At 53.9% G+C, this 15,947-nt stretch overlaps 1 protein-coding gene across 4 annotated transcripts in view; it reads right to left on the bottom strand.

Annotated features, from left to right (window-relative positions):
- The window catches only part of Cbfa2t3 (CBFA2/RUNX1 partner transcriptional co-repressor 3), a 72,617-nt gene that overhangs the window by 51,901 nt on the left and 4,769 nt on the right, over positions 1–15,947 (bottom strand). The window contains exon 1 of one of the 4 annotated variants that reach the window (XM_060391835.1): positions 1,029–1,091. The exons of 1 other annotated variant lie outside the window; for it this stretch is intronic. The gene's annotated coding sequence lies outside the window, so the exon portion shown is untranslated. Of the gene's footprint in view, positions 1–243; positions 533–1,028; positions 1,092–15,947 lie in introns of those variants that run through there. 2 more of the 4 variants (XM_021631189.2, XM_060391836.1) reach the window with 2 other exon arrangements.

Raw genomic sequence — 15,947 nt, 5'->3', positions numbered from 1 at the left:
ACTCGGCTCTCACTTCAACGTTAACCACACACACTCTGGACAGGTCAAGCTGTCGGCTCACCTAGGGTGGGTGCACTCAGTCAAATGAGGGGGCAGAGTTGGCTCCACCCTGCCGTGGGCACGAACTTTCTAAAGTGGCGGGGCTGCAGCGGGAGGGGGGCGCAGTGCGGACCCCCGAGAGGGCAGCCACCGGCAAAGTAGGGTGACAGCAGCGGCGATGAGCGGGGCAGAGGCGGCACTTACGGTCTGGAGCTCCAAAGGACGGTGGCTCTCTCGCAATCCGGCTCCCGAAGTGGCTTTTCCTTCTCACTGGGTCGCCACCTCCATAACTTGGGGGCGATCCGCACGCCGTCTTCTTGCACCGCGCGGGGCTCAGGCGCGCGGCGGGGTCGGGGCGCACGGGGCGACCGCCTGGGCCATGCCGAGTGCGCTCGGCCCCCAGCGCGGGAACAAAGCGCGCACGCCGCCCGGGCGGTTTCGGCCTCGGCGGCCGCCGGGTCCACCCGCCGCGCCTCCGGCTCTGCTGCCGCGCGCTCGCCCGCTCGTCTCACGGAGCCCCGCGGCCCCCGCCCCGCGCGCTCCGCCCCCGCCTCCCGCGCCCCGCCGCCGCTGCGCCACCTGCCTCCAGCCCGGCGCCCATCGCGCTCGCTCCGCCCCGGGGCGCCGGCCGCGGGAGAGAGGCCCGGTTCCGTGCGCGCGGCGCCGCCCAACGCCCAGAGCGACTCCCGCCTCCACCGCCCGGGTGGCCGCGGGGCCCCGGGACGCGCCCGGCGGACTTGGCTACGGGGCTCGACTCAGGACGCGGGGACCTCAAGCGCGCCAGGCCGCGCGTGGGACCCCGTGCGGCTGCAGGAGCATGGGGCCGGGGAGTGGGAGCGGGCCGAGGGGTCCCGGCGCTCAGCCAGTTTGCGGAGTGCCGTGCGGTGCGGGGCAACCCGGTGCGGGGCGGACTTCTCGCTGTGCGCCCCCGCCCCGCGCAGGCCGCGCCCCGGGAGGGCGGGAGAGCCGAGCGCACGGCGCACACCCACCTCCGAGCGGTCGCAGCCCGACGGCGTCGCTGCTCCCCGAGCGCTGCTGTCTACTCCTAGACGGGAGGCGGGCGCCCCTCCTTCGGCTGCCGCGCCCCCCCACCCCTCCCTCAAGCCCTCGGGAGACCCGGACCACCTGCGCGTTCGGCCGGCAGGGGGCGCGCTACGCCCGCCGCGCTCGGCGTTGGTCCCCAAGGCAGCAGGCGACCTGCGGGCAAGGGGGCTCAGGATCTGGCTCTCCCCACCGCCAGCGGCCCGGCGCTCGCATATGCTTTGCATTCGTTTGCATATCATTCATTTTAATGTCAACCTGAGGAAAAGCCCCCAGCCTCTACTTCTGCCTGTCTGCGTCCTACTTTCTCTTCTTCCTCTGAGCCTGCTCCCCACCCGTTTTGCCCACTTTTCCTTGAGGCGCCCCTCGATAAGTCCCGTGCGTTCCCCTGGTTATCACATTTGAGCAAACTCGCTGCACTTGCTTTCCTTCCCTTCCCGCTGTTCCACACGCACTTTACTTCTTTGAGACTACAGCGAGACCTAGGGTCACTGTCTGCGGAGACAGAAGGGGCCAGAACTTCAGATTTTCATCTCATTAGGCATAAATCTGCATGTGAAGGATAAAAATCTAGCAATGTGCCAAAAAAAAAAAAACCACCTTCCTCTCTCTCCAGACTTGCCATAGTGGCCTGTTTTTCTTCAGCTGGGGTTCCTCTCAGGGACCCACCTCTGCCTTCTTGAAACACAAAACGGCCTTCCTGCCCCCTCCCAGGGTGGGGTCTGGCCTCCTTGGCCTCCTGATCTCCCTTTGAGGAGAGTGGTCTAACCCTAGCCTGGCCCCTGCAATGTCCACATTTTCAGATTGGTTGTACCTGGCCTCATGTGTATTGATCCTGTGGAGGGGTGGAGAGTCCTGAGTTCATTTCACAGAGGAATGCAGGTCTAGAAGAGGTGGATATGTATGGCGGCTTGAGACCACAGACTTTGTACACCAGGCACGTGGACACCAGCTGTTTGCTACGCTGGCTGGCGTGCAGGGACTTACGCCATGTGCACCAAGAAGGCAAAGCGCGCGTCCCTTCTGAGATCCTGTCATGGCAGCAGAGCTCTTAGGCCAGTCTCTGGGAGCTCAGATCAGTGCAGGAGCTGGCCCCTCAGGGTGGACTGCAGCCTTTCCCACCTGCTGCTAGTGGCCTGTCTGTTTTGTGGTAAGTGACCAGTGTGTGATTTGGACTTAAGAAAGGCATTCACAGCCTCTGTGCCAGGTCCAGATTCCAAGGGGACAAGTGAACAAACCTCCCACTCAGGAAGCTCGAGGCCCCGAAGGCTTCTTTGTATGGAGAGGGCAGTCGCTGTGGGTCCTGACAGTTGCCATTGGGACCTACATTTTCCACTAGCTGGAAAGATGTTTCCAGAACTCATCTGTTACTCAGTCTCTTGCCCACTTGGCATCCCTGCTACTTCACAACGGGCTGGTTCCCTGTGGAAGTGGCCAGGTCACAGCTCTTAGGCACTGTCAAGGAAGCTCTCAACCCACACAAAAGGTATACACAGTGCGTAAGCCACACACCTCCTCAGAACAGCCAACAATCGCCGAGCATCAGGGATCACAGGGACGTGCTAGAGACAGTGAGCCCAGGGAACCAGGTGCTGCCCGAAGCGCGTGTTGTGTTTATTGTCTGTAGAGACAAGGCTCAGTTCAGTTCAAAGGAGCTATTTCCCCTTGCTGATGGCATTGTGGCTCTCCCCAGTAAAGTCAGCTCCCCGCCTTCATCTGGTCCCTGCCTCCTGTGAGGCGCTCAGAGGGACTGTGCCTGACGGAGGGCAGAGGGCAGAGATGACAATGGGCACACGTACCGTGACTTGTAGCTGGGGGCTCTCGTTGGAAAAGATACCCCTTTCTCTAAGGAGAACAGTCTCAGTGTCCAACACTTCCATTTTCATTGGGGTTCCTTCTGCCATCCTGACCTACTGTCCCCCCAAAGGGTAGCACCTCCTTTCTTCATAGCTCTCAGCTCAGTATTTTGATGCAAACAAAACTGACAGTGAAAGTATTTGCTCAGAGATTTCTGACTCACATTCCCTCTATTAGGATTAAACTCATTTCTGATATGCTCTAAAGCCTGCTGTGGAGCCCATGCCAAGTGCCAGGCCCCTACCCCATCCTACCTTGCTCTCTGTAACCCTGGGAGATGATCGTTCTGCCAGTCTGCCTGCCTGAGGAGGATGCTGGGGACCTGAGTGTCACGAGCTAGTGTTTGGCAGAACTGAGTGTTCCACTAAGCCAGGCCAGCCCAGGAGTCCTTGCTGTCACCTGCTGTTGACCTTCAATAATAACTCTGAATGGTGATAGACTTCCTTAAACACTGTGATATAGAAAAACCTTCAACAGGAGTTTAGATATCTGCCAAGAAAACAAAAGTTGGCAAAATACTGATATTTTAAAAGAACATCTAGGCCATGAATGTTGGGGCACACTTTAATCCCTGTACTCAAGAAGCAGAGATAGGCAGATCTCTGTGAGCTAAAGGCCAGCATTGGCTACATAGTTCTAGTCTAGCCAGGGTTATACAGTGAGACCACATCCAGCAAAATAAAATCAGAAAAAATGGAATCTAATCACGCATAGATAATTACTGTGATTGATAGGTGCTATAACTATGGTAAAATAAACTCTCTCTCAAACCTCACTCTGAGCCAAACAATGAGATTTTAAACCAAATACATGATCTGCAGAAGAAAAGTCTGAAGAATTAGACTTTTGAAGCTTGCAACTTCTGTTGTGCAAAATATATATATATATATATGTATATATATATATATATATATACATATATATATGTATATATGAAAAGAATAAGACACATACAGTCTAGGATAACATATGTATAAAACGCAGATCTGGAAAAGGGCTGTTACCCAAAATAAGCAAAGGGTCCATAAGATTAGACAATAAGAAAGCAAACAGCCCAGTTAATGTGAAGGAAGAAAAAGGTGAACAAGCACAGGAGAGGACCCACACTGTGTGTGTAGCCAGCAGCAAGAGCTGGGGCCCTTCGCTGAGGGTGCAGAGAACTCTGAAGCTAGTTTGGCCACCATCCACAGACTAAGCACCCCTGCCTTACAGCCCGCCTTGTCTGCTTCTTGGTGTTCCCTAAGCAAGTTAAAAACTTTGGGGGTAGGCGAGCGAGAAGGCTTAGCAGATAGGAGTGCTCGCTGCCAAGCGACTGGTTGCAGACAACCCCAACACACAATGGTGGAAGGAGAGAACCAACTCTCATAGATTGTCCTTTGACTTTCATGTGGATGCTTCTGCAAGTTGTCCTCTGATTACAGTCATGCACGTATACACACACACACACACACACACACACACAACTTAAAACACAAACAAACAAAAAGCTTCCAGGCTGTCGATGTAGCTCAGCTGATGAAGTGCTTGCCCAGTACCACAAAGACTCAGGGTTCGATCTACACAACTGCAGAAACTGGGTACGGTGGTGCATGCCTGCGACCACAGCGCTCAGAGGGTGGGGGCAGGAGGATCAAAAGTTGACAATAAACCAGACCCACCACCACCATCAAAAACAAACGAGCAAAAAATTTTCTATCCAGAAAGAAGCCTGCCAGCAGCTTCTTACAGAAAGTTTTATTGGTAATTGCTCAAAGTTAGAAGCCGTGGGTCGGCCACTGAGTAGACACTCACAGCCTGGGACACATCAAAGAGTGGATGTTATTCATCCATTAGATGATTTAAAAAACAAACAAACAAACAAACAAACAAACCCGAGGAAACTCAAGTGTGCCTTGCTAAATGAAGACCACTGGAGATGGCAGTCAAGAAGAGAAGGGTGGTGGAAAGACTCAAGGGCCCAGCTTCTGACTTTTCTGGCTCAATATCAGCCCCTTGCCTCCTCCAACTCTTGTACCCCTGGGTCCGGTTGGGGAGCAGGTGGGGATAAGGCAGGGAGGCTCCTCTGGGTGACATTTTAATGGTGGGTACTATCATTAGACATCTATGGAAACACACAAAAAAACCAACTCAGAGTGGACCTCATTGTTAACGTGAGTTCTGGTCAGCAATGGTGTCTCTGTCACCTCCTCAGTTGTTACAACGTGTCTGATGTGAGGGCCACTGCTGACGTTGTGGGGACTCAGGGGCAGCTCTGCCTTCTGATCAGTCTTTCTGTAAATCCAAATCTGCTCTAAAACCTTGGTCTGTTTATTTTTAAAAGCCTGGGAGACAAAAAATATAGATATCAATGGCATTTTAAGCATCTCGGGTAAACAGTAAAGGGTACGCACAATTGAAAAGGCATGGGGGGATGGGCTCTGGCCCAGCACCTGGATTCCTTCACGGCTCCTCTTTCCCTCAATGCTCATTTCTATTCTATCCAACAAGGCTTAGCCAGGTCTGGTGTCTAATGCTTATAATCCCAGCATCTGGGAGCTGAAGCAGAAGTGAGTTCCAAGCCAGCCTGGGCTATAGAGAGGCCCTATTGAGGAGGAAGAGAGTGAAAAAGAGGAGGAGGAGGAAGAGGAGGAGGAGGAGGAGGAGGAGGAGGAGGAGGAGGAGGAGGAGGAGGAGGAGAAAGAGCAGGGGAGAAGGGGGAGGGTGGAGATGAAAGACTCTGTGGTTGGGTTCTCCAGGTAAAACCATGGATCGTGGTGTGTAAAATCCGGGTAGCTGAAATTCCAGTTCTAGGCTGGACAGAAGACATGCTCTGGCTGAGCTGCCTCAGAGAGTGCAGCTCTACGAAGAGCCGCCTGCTGCCTTCCTCTTATGCTGAGGTCTAGGTGACTCTCACATACCCGCTTGGGAACGATGCATTTCTGCAGATGGGGAAGCTGGCCCTGGCAGACTCAGGTCTTGCGGTTGTAGCTGGGATGGGTTATAGCTTCACCCAGAAACCTCCATCTCTTGCTCCCCACCCGTCTTCTGACTTTCCTGGCTCAGCCTCAGCCCTTTGGCTTGCCTCCAGTCCCCCCAGACCCTTGGGGCCATCTACTAGCCAGCCAACCAGAGTATGGACAGTCTCAAGGAAGGAGGATGGCCAGATGGCTGCCCCTGTCCCTTCCAGATAGCAGAGGGGACAAGTGTAAGCTTTTGGCAAGGAGACAGTTGTCGGAAGGGTTAGGACTGGAGGGTCAGAGTGGCTCGGAAGCCAGGTCCTGCTCTCTTGTCTTTGCTCAGTTTCAGATGGGACACTGCCAACCACACTTGGGACAGTCTGCCGGCATGCACGCCGAGGAGCGTGGGTGTGATCAGTGTGGGTAGTCTGGGATGCCCCCGGGGCTGCAGAGCTTCTCTTGCAGACGGTATCAAGGCCAGACCCCACTGTGAGTAAATATACTATGTATTTCCTACTTCACTTGCAAAAAAAATCAACTTCCTGTAGTAAAAGAATACTATGTGAGGTACAAGACACTGCAAACTTCAGAAGATGAGAGTGTCTGAGAAGGTTCTAGGTCAGCGCAGGACCTCAAGGTTGGCACATCTGACACTGTGAGGATGCCAGCTTCTGCCCTCCCCAGGGGCCTGAGTCACCCTGAAAGACAAGGAACAGGCTGGGCAAGCAAGCGCCCAAAGGACTGAAGGCCACAATACACAGAGAAGAAAGAGAAAACAGAACGGGGGTGGGGGTGGTCCTTAGTGAAGTGCTTGCCATGAAAACACAGGGACGTGAGCTTGATCTCCGGGACCCACGTAAAGAAGCCAGGAGTGGTGGCCTGTGCTTATGATCCCAGCGCTGGAGAGCTGAGATGGATTTCTGGGGTTCACTGGCCAGCCACTGACGCCCAATTGGCAAACTCCGGGCCAGCGAAAGACCCTGTCTCAAAAAGAAAAGAGAATGACACCTAACTTTGTGGTCTTGCCTCCACATGATAGATAGATAGATAGATAGATAGATAGATAGATAGATAGATAGATATGATAGATAGAACTAAACGCAAACTGGAAATTTGTGTGAATAGGCAAATCTCATGAGAAGATAAAACAAGGATGGTGAGCTACTTCTCCCCTCCTCTGCCTGAAGCTGGGGCTCACCCTGAGCCTCCTTCACACCGTGGCCTACTCCCTCCTTCTTCATCTGTGTCTGTCCATGCCTTACCTGTTCCCTGCTCTGCTCTGGGGTCCTGTCTGGCTGCTTTCCTCTTCTGTAATCCAGTACTACCACACACACTCATTTCACTTCAGACCATTCCCCAGCAAGCATTCCGCTTGTGCGCTTTGTTCCGCACTCTTTTTGACTTCGTGGGTAATATACATGCATGCATGCATACATACATTCTTGCTATATAGCTAGTCTAAGCTGGCCTAGTGCTCACTATGGAGTCTGGTTGGCCTTGGACTTGTGGGTGATCATCTTGACTCAGGCTCCTAAATGATAGGATTACAGGTATGTACAATTATAGTGCCTACCCCGACTATTTTTGCTTTTTAAAACATCACTAAAATCAGCTTGCACCTTACTTGCCTTGGTGCCATTTTAGCATCCCAGCTCTGTGGCTTCTCTGCCCATGCTCCTTGGCCTTAAGTGGGCACTTGGTTCAGATAAGGAGGATGGGTGACCATCCTATTCACTCAGAGTCCTTCCCTGGGATTGTTTTGGCTAACAGGAAAAGAAGCATGCCTCCGGTTCTACATGGGAGGTAATGGCAGGATTGCCCAGGGCCATCTGTTGGAACACAGAGCAGAATGGACAGGGGCAAACAGAGGGCAAGGGCTGGGCCTCCTATCACAGATGTGTCTGCCTGATTCTCTGGAGCTGGTTTCTGTCACTCCTGAGTGACCCACACCTGGCTCTCCTTCCACTGCACACTCAGAGCTGAGTGGCTCTGGTAACCCAGTGCCTGCTATGATGGAAACAGCCTTTCTGGGAGCAACAAGAAGCCACCACAGCTCATCCATCAAGCCCGGGCAGACGGTGATCTCCCGACCCACAGTGCGAGCTGCTGACAGGCCGTTTGTTATCACTGGAGCCAGGCCTGGTGGTGGGAGCTTCTCTCTCCATCCATCTCCACATGGGAGAGTGTGACATGGGGAGACTGGTGATGTCCCCTCCAGCTCCAGATAAGGTCCAGCCCCTGGGATGCCTCCTCCACACCCCTCCCAGCCCCAGTTCCACAGACTTGCTCTATCTAAAACATGCTGCCGGCATACATTTCCAGCGCCGGCCCTGGCCCGCCTCAACATATCCCATGGGAACCCTTCCTCTTCCCTGTCCCCATGATTGTAGATCTGTGGGTTCTCCTTGATTCATAGGGGGCCCCCACAACAAAGTGTGTGGCTTCCTGCCCCCACTGGATGCCGAGGTGCAAAGTGTCAGGACCCCATCGGCACTGGGACTCGGCAAGGATGGTGTCATTGAACGAAAATGATGGAATACATAACAACCCATGCATCCAGCCTGGCCCCATCTGTCTGTCAACCATGTCCCCACCTTCTCAAGCAAGGACAGAGGAGAGGGCACTGGAACTTGTGGCCAAGTTCAGGGAGTCACTTAGTGATTGTACCCCTCCACAACCCCAGTGAGTCCACGGACTCGTTCGGGATGCCCAACCATGGGCCCAGAGGAAAGGAGCAGGTCACAGGCACTTCCCTGTGTCTAGGAAGAGAGGAGTTGAACTGTTCATAGAGTGAAGAGACCTCAGAGCCTCACCCCCACACAATCCATTAACTCTGCCTCAGGGAAACGGAGCCTCGGGGAGGGGAAGGCTCCGGGGGAGCCTGCACCCCAGACTTCCCAGCTCTCCAGGCCAGGCTCTGCTTCACCTGAATTTCCCATTCCTCAGCCTTATGAGACCATGTCTTCTGTGGGCCAGAAGGGCACATGGCCAGAGTGGCCAGGGGCCTTGTAGGGTTCTTGTGCCAAATGTCTCAATGTGCTCAGGAAAACACCACCCACAGGGGGAATGGGAGCTACCCCACCTGCCTAGATGTGCCTTCCCAGGAACTTTGGTGACGTATGCCAGGTTGTGGGACAAGAGCTGGGTCTCTGGGGTATTGCTTGAGGGTAAAGGGTCAAGACATAATGGCAGAAGACCCCGCCTCCCTCTCTTGCTCTGGCTACACGCTCATGTTAAAGGGGGCAGAAAAGACCAGAAACAAGAGCTGAGGGTCTGGGCATCACCATACCTGTCACCTCTTGGGAGGTCACACTAGATTGTGTGGCCTTTTGGAGCCTCTGAGTGTGCTGAGACAAGGCCAGGGGTGGAGGGCTGATGATAGTCACCCTGTAGACAGTGGTATGTGCCTGGAGAGCTGGCCCGGGCTACCATGTCACTCACTGGATGTTCTGTTGACCTGGAAATGTGTTCAGTGGGTAGCATGGGTCTGAGGGCTTGGGAGAGAAGCAGGGAACTGTGAAGGAGCTGGGGGCTCTGAGACTCAACACTTTTAGGCCGTGTGACCATCCAGGGACCAGGCACCTGTCACTGCTTTTCAAGGCCCAGGACCGTAATTTCTGTCTATTGAAGTTGTAATTTACCGCTGGGAAAATAAACATTTGCGTTTGTTTGGCTGACGACATCCGATGAATGTTAATCCAAAACCATGGGTTTTGCTGAGGGGCTGATTTGCTTCCCTCGCCTGGCCTGGGCTCAGTCCAGCCTTGGCAGCAGCTCCAGGAATCCCATTCTCTCTATAGCCTCAGTTTCCTTAGTGTGCTGAGGTAGCCAGTGGGGTGGGTCAGTCCAGAGACACTCCCATCCTGGGCCAGAACTAAGAGAAGCTGTCTTTTGGTCTGGTAAAGTTTGGGGGTCCCATGTGTGAGTGCAGGGGCATGGGCTGGTGGCGGCTGGCAGGTGAGCATGCAAGGATAGGACTAGGAAAGCCAGAAGCTAGTGAGGAGAGGCCTGACCCGGTCCCACTCCTGTTTGGTGAACATCTAGAACTCTCTCCCTGTGCCATGTCCAGCATCTTAGGACGAGGTCTGTTTCCGAGCCCCAAGCTGCACCATACAATCAGCTTATGACACACGTGTAAGATAAACCTCGCCGTGTCGTGGCCATTTCCAGGTGTCTCCCACAGAAAGTTTCTACCCCACAATCTGATACCCCACAATTCTACCCCTCCTGTAAAGACTCCCGTCCTGCCACCAAGTTCAGTGCCCCCAGTCACAGTGGGTGCACAGGCAGTGGTCTTGGCCCAAATAGAAAGGAGAATGTGAGATGAACATCAGCACTCAGCTCTCCATTTCCGGTTTGCGGATGCCACGTGACCAGTTGCCTTACACCTCCATGTCTCCATGGCTTCCGTGCCACAGTGGACTGTGTCCCCTCAAACTGTGAGAACCCAGTGTTCCTTCCTTAAGTTGCTTTTGCTGGGTGTTTTGTCACAGCAGGGGGAAAAGCAAGCAACAAAGCCTGGAACTCACAATGGATCTCAGCTAGCCTGGAACTTGCAGCCATCTTCCTGCCCCTGGCTTCTGAGTGCTGGGATTATAGGCATATGCCACCATGTCCAAGTTTGCCTTAGCCTGGGACACACAGCACATAGCCATGCCCCAATTCTGAGGGGCAATGCTGCCTCCTACCATGCCTCATCACCACACTGCCGTGACCACTATCCACACCGTTCTCACTGCACGTGTTGGATAAACAGGGACCTACTGAGGGAGACTGTAGCCTCCAGCAGTGCGTCTGGGTTCTCCTCAGAGGCAGAGCAAAGTGTAGACAAAGGCCACAGGATTGGCTGCTCCTACCTGTAAAGGAGCAGAGCACTGATACACAACATGGGTGACCCTGAAAACAGGACACTAGGTGAAAGAATCGGGAAGCAGTAGCCTGAGTGACTCTTGATCTCTTTGATAAAGAGATGTCCAGAACAGGAACATCCAACAGAGACAGAGAACTAGTTAGTGGTGGCCAGGGGAAGAGAGGACAGGGAATGACAGCCAAGGGAGCAGGGCTTCTTTTAGGAAGTTGCAAATGTTTTGAGAGCAGATAGACGGAGGTGCGGACCGCACTGACTATACCCTGGTAAGGGCATTGTGTGAGAAACAGCCAGGTAATACCATGTTAGTCAAAGTGGAGCTGCAGGAAATGCTTTCGGGCCACTAGCTGTCTTCGTGCTAAAGGGTGATCAGGGGGTGCAGCCTCCTCAGGGCACAGTGACCTATCTGAGGGGGGTATCTCTGGGTGTGGCTGGGATCTAAAATAACTGCAGGGCCTGAAACTGCTGGGGAGAAGCTGAGGGCAGTGTGGCTGCCGGGAGGAGAACTGTTCCAGGAAGGAAAGGAGAAGTTGTCTTGGTGTGTGTGTGTGTGTGTGTGTGTGTGTGTGTGTGTGTGCGCGTGTGCGCACACGCGCACGCACACACACACATACGCGAGCGCTGAGGTGAAGAGATCCAGAGACCTTTGGGTTCTGGCACTTTTCAGCTTTTGTGTGTCTCTTTGCAGTTGACTTCAAGGTAGAGAGGCATTGCTGCATAGCTCAGACAGGATACAGAGTGTGTGCGTGTGCTCCATGCCTGGCATTGGCATGTAGGTATGCCCATATGCCCATGGCTCTGGTGAACAGGTGCCGAATGCTCCATAAGTGGGCTACAAGGAGCTCCTTTGTATCTAGGAATCTCCAAGCAAGCAAGAGGATGGCAGGGCAGACAGTACGAAGCCACCTGGGCCCTGGATGGTATCATTGCTCTTCCAGCTGGACTGCATGCCTTTGGTCTTTTACTACATGGCATCACATAAACAGTGGACAGTCCCTGGCTAGCCTACCTGCTATCTGCAGTTCAGAGCCATCCTATTTAAACCAGGATCCAAGTCCTTCCTGGATAGAGTTTCCAGACAGGAGATTAAAATATAAGATGTTTTATTCACCATCCATCCATCCATCCACCCACCCACCCACCCACCCACCAACTACCATCCCTATCATCTACTATTCTCTATTCACCTATCACCATCTTTCCATCCTCTATACATATTCATACATCCACCATCCACCCACCCTTCTTCCCATACTGCACTGGGCACCCTCACCAAGGTCCTATGTCCAGTTACTGGTTCAGAAAGACACTTGCCACAGGATGCTGACCTGGATAATGGAGCTCCTGTATCCTTCTGTCATTATCTTCTGTGGGGTGTGTGGTACCTGCCAATGCTCTGACATTGTGTGGCTTGTGAGATGCTCTGACCCTGATCTGTATGACTCAGTGGTGAAATCTTAGGTACCACTAAATGTGAAAATTCCAGAGGACACTGGGCTGGTGTTATCCATGGAAAGAGAAACAGAAGTTCTTGTGTGACCAACCTAAGTGAGGTCATTTGGGTTTTTCTTGATGTTGTTTATTTGTTTTGGTTTTGGTTTTTGGTTTGGTTTGGATTTTCGAGACAGGGTTTCTCTGGGTAGTCCCAGGCTCACTTTGTAGACCATGCTGGCCTTGAACTCACAGAGACATGCCTGCCTCTGTCTTTTAAGTGATGAGATTAAAGGCTTGAGCCACCATGCCCAGCATGAGGCCATTTTGCAATTATGTGAACAAATGACTTTAGAGACTATGCAAGTCAAAAGTTAGACAGTACTTCAGAAGCACTGGCTCCTGGAACGAGCAGCCCCGCCTCCACTGACCAACTGCTAAACCTGGGCTGTGGAGGGCCTGCACAGAGTCCACAGAAAGGAGGTCAGAATTCCCCTTGACCACCCACGCAGCAGAGAGAGCAGCCCTCCCTCTTCCTTCCGCCCTAGGGGTAGGGTTGAGGTGATTCCCACAGGCTACCGTGTAGACTTTCCCAGGTCCCTAAGCCTAGAGTGCACTTGCCTGCACAATCTCATCTCCACCATCTGTGGCTCCCTGAAGCACCTTAGCCAGGAGCTGTGAACTAACAGGGTAGGCCACCCCATGCAGGGTCAGAGGGCATCTGTGAGTAACCAGCCAGGGGCAGAGCCTGCTAATAGGACCATGTGCCCATAGAGCTCTTGGCTCCTCTCCCGCCCACTCATCACAGCTGGGTATCCTCCATGTCTCTCCCACACCTGGGCCAGGCAGACTTGGCTCAGCCTGCCCAGCCTCACCAGGCATCCAGCCCCACTTAGTGCCTAGTACCCTCTCCTTCATGTCTGAGGAACTATGCCAGGGCCTACAGGATCATCAAGAACCGTTACTGGGCACTCGGATGGCACAAAAAGCCTTTCTAAATGTTAACCGTGAGCCTGCATTTCTGCCTTACCTTGGCACTAGGGGCCGCACAAACCAGGGACATATCCCCTGTTCCCATTACCACCATTTGAGCCCAGCCTCTCTCCCCTCTGCTAAAGGTCGAGATGTCACCTGCTGTCTGCTCTTGCCCCAGTATTTGGATGTGGCACAAGGAAAGGAGGGAGGGGACCCTCATCAGGGCATCTTTGTAACAGGGGAGCCAGGGCTGGATTCTCAACAGGGAAGCAGAGACATGAACATGTGGGTTATGGGGCATGTCCACCCGGGGACCAGCAGCCTCCATGGGAACCAGCACAGAGCAGCATAGGACGTAACGCTCTCACATTATAGTGCCTGGAAGAAATGGTGCAGATGAAATGGGAGCCTCAGAGGGCTCTTATGCCCAGCTGGGTGCTGGCACCACCCACTTGGTTAGCTTGCATGGATCTGGGGAGAGCAAGACAGTCACTGTCCCTCATTTCACAATGCGAAAACTGGCCAGGCACAGGGATACGTGCCTGCTATCAAAAGCACCAGAAGGGTCCCATAGAGCAAGCCGGACAGTTGGAGACCCACAATGTAGCTAGGAAGGCCAACCTCAGGGTGTCAGCAGAGCAAGCACAGCAGCCTCGCCTGGGCCTTTACTCCATTCCCTGAAAGTGTGTGCGGAAACTGTATTCCTCCCCTCTTCCTAGGATAGAGCAGTGGGGAATGGCAGCTGGGCCCTGGGAGTGGTAAGGGACTTTTTTTCTGAGGACTGCAAGATTCTGGTAGAAACACACAAGCCTAGCAGGCCTTTCTGTCCTGGGAACACAGGTACACCGGGCCAGGGGCTGGAGTGAGAGGCTGCACAGACAGAACACGAGGCCTTTTGACCGCCCCAGGAAGCACTCCACCTTCCCCCTCCAAAGCCGGGGCTTTCCAGATACTCAGAATGCACCTGGGCTGGAGGGTGGGGTGGACTCCCAGTTCCTCCTGGCTCTGGCAAGGCCTTGTGGCTCCTCCCCTCATGTGTAGGATCAGTCATGTTGGGGTGGGAGCTGGGGAGCCCTAGGAAGCGATGAGGGAGAGAGAGAGGGTTGAGATGAGGGGGCCAGGCACTGTGCCAGGGTGGGCCTTTCCTCACCCGGCTCCACTCCACTCTGCTAAGTAGCTTTTTACCACCATCTGTGTCACAGTCAGGTGTGGGAGCAGGTGGTACTGATTCCTATCTTTTTAAAGTCTGGCTCCTTCTTCACACTACAGACCAGGAAGCCCAGCTCACCAGAACACAGACTGATGAGGTTTTCCCTTTGCAGACTCTCTGAAGCTTAGATGCTCAGGCACATGGGCTAAGCCTGGCCTGTGGAGCCAGGACACAGGCTGCGTCATCAGGATGAGCCTGAGTTCAGCCCGCTGATCTAGTACGCCTGCTGTTCACCTGCCACTGCTCTCATAGGGTTCTTCCTCTGGCAGACAGGAAGCTTTCTGCCCCTGTCCCTCCCAGGGCTCCACTCTAGGGACCCTCAGCTGCAAAACCAACTTGAACTTCGGTAGTGAGTGAAGACTGAGACACTGTTCCCAAACAGAGGAAGGTCTTCAGTCAGGGCCTTGGACAGGGCAGCTTTGCCCTGTGACTGTTATTGCCATCACCTGCCAATATTATCATTGGCATCAGCAGGCTTCAGGGCATGCCCAGTTTTCCAGGAGCAATCAGAGCCATGTAGAGCCGAGCTTACAGAGGGGCCCGTGCCAAGGGGTCCCTTTCCTAAGATTCCATTCCACTTCATGTTTTCCCTTGCTGATGAGACCCACAGAGAGGGCCCTGAGTCCACCCTGGCTGGGATTTGCTGTTGGAGTCTGGGCACATTGTTTGGCCTTTCTGTGTGCTGGTGGCAGGAAGGGAGCATGGATTGGGTAGGTGATAGCCTGAGGGCAGCTCACTACATAGGTACTTCCTCTGGTTAGTTCCGGGCCTTTCTCTTTAAGCAATGTGGTGATAGGAAGATAGGAAAATGAAGGACCAAACTTGGGCTAAAGCCTACTGTGCTTCTAGGGCCTCCAAAGGACAACACCGTTCCCTGTGTCACCGCTGTTCCTTATATCCTCCCGGGGAGATGCCCCTCAACCAGAAGAGGTTACTGTGCCCCCTGTCCCTCTGCCTTGGAGGAAGCTGAGCCGTCCTTCTTCCTAGGAGGGTCAGTGTGCCTCCAGGCTCCTCCCTCACCTAGAATCTAGGATAGCCTGCTCTGATCTTGCCAGGAGGCTGGAGGGCAACAGCAGACACTGCAGAAGGGGTGCACCCTGCATCCATGACCAAGAAACCACTTTCTCTCTCTGGCCCCGCACTGCAGCCCCTGGTGACATCAGCCTCCCGCATTTCTAGGGACACTCACAGTCTAAGCTATGCTTTGTCACTGGCTGTCATTGGCTGGACGTCCCTTCAGGCATGAATAGTCCCTTGCCCTTCCAGCGCTAGGCACTCCTGAGCACACCCGTATTTTGGTCTAGACAGCCTGAGACCCAACCTTATGGAGCCAAGTGCAACTGAGAGGGACAGACGATATGCCACAAATAAACTTGGGAAACGCCAGGAGGCTCGTTAGGTGGAGAAACTGCAAGGAGCAGAAGCAGCTGGCAAGAATGGCCAAAGTCCCTGGGTGTTTGCAAAGCAGCCAGATGGCCAGAGGCCCCAAAGGACAGGAGTGAGAGACAGGGTAGACAGTCAGGGCCACAGACCCAGGGGGCACTCTGAGGGTGTGTCTGTCAGATCCATCATTCTCCCAATGGACAGCAAG

This window comes from Meriones unguiculatus, chromosome 10 (assembly GCF_030254825.1).
Source record: "Meriones unguiculatus strain TT.TT164.6M chromosome 10, Bangor_MerUng_6.1, whole genome shotgun sequence".
Lineage (NCBI taxonomy): Eukaryota > Metazoa > Chordata > Mammalia > Rodentia > Muridae > Meriones > Meriones unguiculatus.
Note: the sequence above shows the minus strand (reverse complement) of the source record. Positions and strands in the feature narration are given on the sequence as shown.